Raw genomic sequence first — 6,617 nt, 5'->3', positions numbered from 1 at the left:
AGACGAACACTGTAGGTTCCCAAGGGGGAAAAAAAAGTTGGCTAAGTATATTAAATCTTATCATGCCAAAGCATACTTAACTGTACTTGCTCCAGACTAATGATAAGTATACTTGAAGTTTGCTATTTTGGAACAACTAAATTTGTACTAAGTGTATTTAAGTTGTAATTAAATTGTACAAAAGCACAATTTTAAGTGTTAAGTATACTTTTGTGTGCTAAAGTGGAACAACTTTAAATATACTTAGTACACTTTAAGTATATGGCTGTGTGTGTACTAACGTACATACCTGATAGTAATTAAAACAATTTAAGTATATATTTAATATATTATAAGTACATTACAGCTATTTTTACTGTGTTAAAAATACATGATTAATATACTATGAGTATATTTTTATTGCAGCAGTAGCATGCTGTTATACTTCTGGTCAATTACAAATACTCAACAAAGTACACTTTGTGGTTAATACAAATATACTTTATTATATCATACAGTAAACACAACCTTCTATACTACAGTATTGCAAATGTGTTACCAGTACACTAAAAGTGTTTAGTATCATTTACAAATGCTGAATGCATTTTCTACACTATAACATGTTTTTGAAACACATTACATCAGTAATTATAAGGCAGATTTTATACAGATTTAATTTGCACAATGTTACAAAAAAAAACAGTACAATAGTTTATTTGTGTTCAACAAAACGTTAGGTTGTCTTACAAACACACAGACTAAAATTTTAACAGTTCTCTAAACCAAGACAGACATTAGTATTAGAGTATACAATAAAGGTACAGTATTAGTTTAAACCTGGTGTGTTGATTCTAGCTGTTACACAGAGACTGAAAACAGCCCGAGAGCTACAGAGCATTATACCAGAAGTGAAGTGTCAAGGAATCAGAACGAACACAAATGCAGGTCTCCAAGATTTTATTGGTCAGGCAAAAAACAAAACAAAAACTGAACTGTTCTCAATAAGCAAACCTCATGAGCACCCTTGGAGGCGTAGCTGTAGACGGCTGGCAGGGGGCGATAGGGCCGAGGTTCGCTGATTTTTTTTTTAAATCAAACTGGAAAATACTGACTCGGAGGCAAAATAAGAAATCACATATGGAGGACTAGACCGGACAGGAAGCAGGCAAGCGGCTGCCGACATGGAACAACGATCTGACACAGGACAACAGATAAGAGGGAATAAATAGAGCAAATAATTACAACAAAAACAAGAGAAACAGGTGAGTGAAATTATCTTAATAGACCAATAGAGAGGAAGTGGGAGGGATGATAGTGATGTCACAGAGACACGGGCACATGGTGAAGGATCAAAACAAACACCATGTGCTTAAATAGACATGTAAACAACACGGGATACAAGGGAAAAAACGAAAACCTTAGAGATCAGGCCGGGGATCTGACATGAAGTACATAAGATTTAGCAACAACACATTAGACAATACATTCTATAGTTTAAACTGTGTACTTAATTAAAAACTACCCAATATAAACCATGAAATTGACGTTATGCCGATAAGAATAAAATAATAACGATACATACTAACGCACACAAGGATGCAGCTTCCAGCCAAACTATAAGCTGTTAACTGGGGAGCCAAGATGGCAGCGATGTAGTGGGAATGTTTCTTACACTCTGTCAGGTCTTTTTTACAGGTACATGACTAAATGATTAAACTCTTCATAGAGTAACTGAAATATGAATCCAGCAACTTGTCAAACCTACTTTATTTAGTTAGAATCCATTTCGAGAATTTTTATTAAATATTTACTGCATATTCTGGATGTCTCCGGTGAGGATGCTAACTCTGGTCAGATGGCTTGTGCTACAGCCAGTAGTACATATGTGATACAACGTTAAAAGCAAAATACATTGGGACATTCTTCTGCAGCCCCTTCCTGAAACTCCAGAAAAACTGCCTCAGCCAAAGAGACAAAGACAGAAGAAAAATAAAAGCGAGGGTGACACTAACGCAGTGCTGAAAGCTATTCAAGAAATTTCCGCTAAACATGGTGAGACCTCGAAAGCTTTGTTTGATAAAGTCTCTGCTGTTGAAAAGGTCTCTTTATCTACCTCCGAAGCAATGTCCTTACTTACGGTGTAGCCCAGCCACATACGGGTTTATATATATATATTTATATATCGCAAGAGGTCAAGGGTAACGCAAAAGGTCACCTGACCTGGCTTTAAAGGGACAGCTGGGAAAGAGCGAGGGGGGAGTAGTAGTAATGGTGGACCAGCGCTGGCATTATTTGTTTAGATGGGAGATAGGAGAGATTGCAGAGGAACACTTTGTTTCAAAGATTTTCGGGTTATCTTTGATTGGACAGATTCCCCGGACTTCTTGCCCTCCACCATTGGCCTCCCGGACTTCATTAACCCTGGTGAGACCGAATCATACTCTTTCAACACACGTACAATAAACACGGACTTCGGACATTCATTTACTCACTCACGCTTACACACGCACACGCTGAGTTTTATGTATGTTTTGCAAATATCGCTTACTTCTTGGTTTGGTTGTGATGCACCTTTTTGTTCACTCTATTTCATTTTTGTATAATACATGTTTGGTTTATTTACTCATTTGTCTTTGTTCTTTTTTCCCCTTCCGGCTTTTTAACGCAACAATGGCACAAAGATAAAAGATCTTTTGTTTTGTTTAGCTTCAGTTAATATTAAGGTATATGTTCGTTACAACGGCTACAGTTAACCAGCTTGTCATTGATGTGAGTGATCAAAAAAACTAAATGATAAGAATAAACAGTAGAGCATATGAAAGTTGAAAAAAAAAAAAACGAAGGGCAAAATAGGGACATGCGGAGATACAGCTGGCATTAGTCGCTGATACTGCATGGCTTAAAGGAGGAGAACAGGGAAGATATACGACAGGTCATCATCAACATTTTGGGAAAGTGGCCCCGAAATATCGGGACAAATTGAAAGATGAAAAGACGTATCTGCTCCCTCAATCATAGTGAACTTTTCCATGCTTTACTACTGAGGTGTAATTTACAGGGAGAGAGATTCCAAGTACTTTAATGACAATAGTCTGTGCTTAACTGAAGCTCTTCAGAGGTCAACGCTGCGGGCCTTTGCTTAAAAAGGTGAGCGAAAAAGGCAAGAAGGCGTCATGGCACGGTACCTCCATCATCATAAACGGAAAAAAGATTGACAGTGAGAGCGTTAGTTGAAGATTATTCTTACTGTGTTGTAGTGGATTATGTTTCTCTTTTTTTGTGTGTAGGTTGATCATGTCACGAACGGGGTGTTGTGGCAGGTGTTGAACGCCATGGGCGGAAGGAGCAGGCAGGCAGAGGGAGACATGTAACACGTCCTGTGGCGAGACACAGGCAGAGGGAGACACGTAACACATCCTGTGGCGAGACACAGGCAGAGGGACAAACACATAACAGGACACAAACGATGCGTGGAGCTGAAACTGGACACTAGAGAGAAGGGAGACACTAGAGACTAGAGACGAGAGACCAAGAGAGGGACGGGACGAGGACTAAAGACATGGCAATCAGCTAGGCATGGCTTTTAGCTAAACATGGTTAAGCAGTGCTTAACCATGGCAGTTAGCTACACATACACCTAGCTAAGCATGTCTTTAGCCCCAACATGCACTAAGCTACACTTACCTAATAGCTTAACACACACTAGGGAATGGGGCACAGAAACACAGACAAGGGATACCCAGTGGCTAGGCTAGGGGACCATCAGAGACTAGGCTAGGGGACCATCAGAGACTAGGCTAGGCTGAGGACCCATCAAAGACTAGGCTAGGCTGAGGACCCATCAAAGACTAGGCTAGGCTGAGGACCCATCAAAGACTAGGCTAGGCTGAGGACCCATCAAAGGCTAGGCTAGGCTGAGGACCCATCAAAGGCTAGGCTGAAGACCCATCAAAGGCTAGGCTGAGGACCCATCAAAGGCTAGGCTGAGGACCCATCAAAGGCTAGGCTGAGGACACATCAAAGGCTAGAAACTTTTACACATGAGGAAGAGACAGAATTCATTCGTATACAAATTTTCAATACAAACTTGATCAAAGATATTTGGAATATATTTGTGCTTTTATTAGGTCTCGTGCCAAATGACTTGAGAATGGTGAGAAGAACACTAGCAATTATTTTGCTCTAGAAAAGAAAAATTATAAAAGAAAACTGTTGTCCTCTGTCCTGATAAATGCCGCACCTTGCACAGACCCAGTAGAAATCTCAAGTGCTGTCTCCTCATTTTATGAGAAACTATACAGTACAAGTTTCATTCCAATCAAAATGGGTGTTCTGATTGTTTCAATAAAATTAATAAGTTTGTTCCGGTCATCACTGAGAAGGAGAAATCAGACTGTGAGGCAGACATATCACTTTCTGAAATAACTGATGCTGTTTTATCACTTAAAAAGCCTAAATCTCCTAGTAATGACGGTCTATCTTCAGAATTCTATCAGCACTTTTAGGATGTGATTAAAATCCCTCTATTTCTAATGTTTAATGAGTGTATCAATGATAAAGAGATGATGGCATTAATAAAGCAGGAAGTCATTTGTTTAATCCCCAAGCCAGACAAGGATCTCTTACTCATTGAAAATTGGCATCCAATTACACTTTTAAATGTTAACTATACAATTCTAGCTTAGGTTTTTGCCAATAGACTTTAAAAAAAGTACTTAATTCTGCGATTGGAGAATCTCGGACAGGCTTTATAAAAGGACGTCACATCAGTAATAACATTAGGCTGATTTAGATCAATTGGACCATGCACACTTATTTGATGTTGGCTCCATTATTGTTTTTTGTTTTTTTTTAGATTTTTTTCAAACCATTTGACACAATCAAACAGTTTTTTTATTGCAGTCTATTAAACTTTTGGTTTTGGTGATGCATTTATTAACAGTCAGCCTATTCTATAATGATATAAACAGCTCTGTTATACTTCAGTCTGGTACCTCAAAGAGATGGAGTTTAGAATGAGGAGTCTGACCAATATCTCCCTTCCTTTTTCTATTAGTGGTGGGGACGCTCTGTCATGATGTTTAGTATGATCCTATTTTTAAAAGCATCATGATTTTTGATAGATTAAAATCTCACAGTTAGCAGATGACAATTTTTTTGAAAGATAAATCTCAAGTATTATATGCTTTGTCTGTGATTAATCAATTCTCTATAGCCTCTGAATTATCTCTTAATGTTGGTAAATGTAAAAGTTGCCACTCCACTCTTGTAATGACACCACAATTGCAAATATACCTGTTTAAATGACTGTTAAATATTTGGGCATTTCAGTTTCAAAAGAAAATTGACTGAGAGACAACAACTAAATTTTTCACACAGGCTGAAAAGAGCATCTACTGTATGTAATAATTGGTTATAAAGAGATTTGCCTCTTTTTTGGAAGAGTACTCAAAGGTTTAAATCATCTTGTTTACCCGGCTGTCATGATTCAGGAGGAAACGAACGCAAACGCAGGGCTAGAAATAAGGAGAATATTTATTGAGTCCAGAAAACCAAACAAAAACACAGAACACAACGAAACCAAATATAACGAAACCGAATGGGGAAGAGCTTCCCCAGGCCGGGTCTGCAGGCAGGAAATAATGAAGAGTACTTAGGTCACACCAAACGACTGGATTTACAGCCTTGCGAGGAACTCAGCGCTGCCTCATGGTCAGCCTTGAACTTGAACTTTCCGTGAGCGAAACAAAAGGGTCTTCCGCCTGCAGACTCTCTCAGTCCTGGGTTGACACAAAAAATACACAAAGGTTAGACACATGGGGGAACACAAGACATGATGAAACAGTGAACAGACGAGGGGCTACGGGTTCGGCTGGAATAAATAGGGACACACACGGGGTAGACACAGGTGCAGGTAATCTAAGAATTAGGGAGGACATGTTACACACGCAGACACACTAGGGGGAGACAAAGCGACGGCTCAGTAGACGGGTGAGCCAGATCTTACTCCCCAGGACTGAGGTGGCTCAGATGTGACATTACCCCCCCTCCCAGGACCGGCTGCCCGGGAGAGGTGTGGGCGCGCTCTCTGCGTTACCGGAGGGAGTCGAGACCCACCGACCCGCTGGATTTGCCGGCGGGGGGGTCGGCCCGGAGGTCGGGGTGCTGGGCGATCCGGCCGTGTCAGGTGGAATTCTGTAATGAGCTCTCTGCTTAGCACATCACGGGCCGGGACCCAGCTGCGCTCCTCCGGTCCGTACCCCTCCCAATCTACCAAGTATTGCAGAACACCTCCTCTCCTCCGGGAGTCTAGAAGTTTTTTGACTCTAAACGCAGGGGCGCCCGCTATTTCCACAGCCCCGGGGAGCGAAGGCTCTGCGACGCCTCCGTCCAGGGGCCCTCGTACTACTGGCCTGAGAAGGGACACATGAAAGACAGGGTTAATACGCATATGTTCAGGTAGCTGTAACTTAAAGAAGACAGGGCTAATGCATGCGACAATGGGAAAGGGGCCGATGTATTTAGGGGAGAGTTTGCGGCATGGGAGGTTGAGGGAAAGGTCCTTTGTCGAGAGCCACACTCGATCTCCTACCTGGAGCGGAGGACTTTCCCTTCTCCGTCTATCGGCGAATTTTTTA

Source organism: Clarias gariepinus, chromosome 21, assembly GCF_024256425.1.
Source record: "Clarias gariepinus isolate MV-2021 ecotype Netherlands chromosome 21, CGAR_prim_01v2, whole genome shotgun sequence".
Taxonomy (NCBI): Eukaryota; Metazoa; Chordata; class Actinopteri; order Siluriformes; family Clariidae; genus Clarias; species Clarias gariepinus.
Note: the sequence above shows the minus strand (reverse complement) of the source record.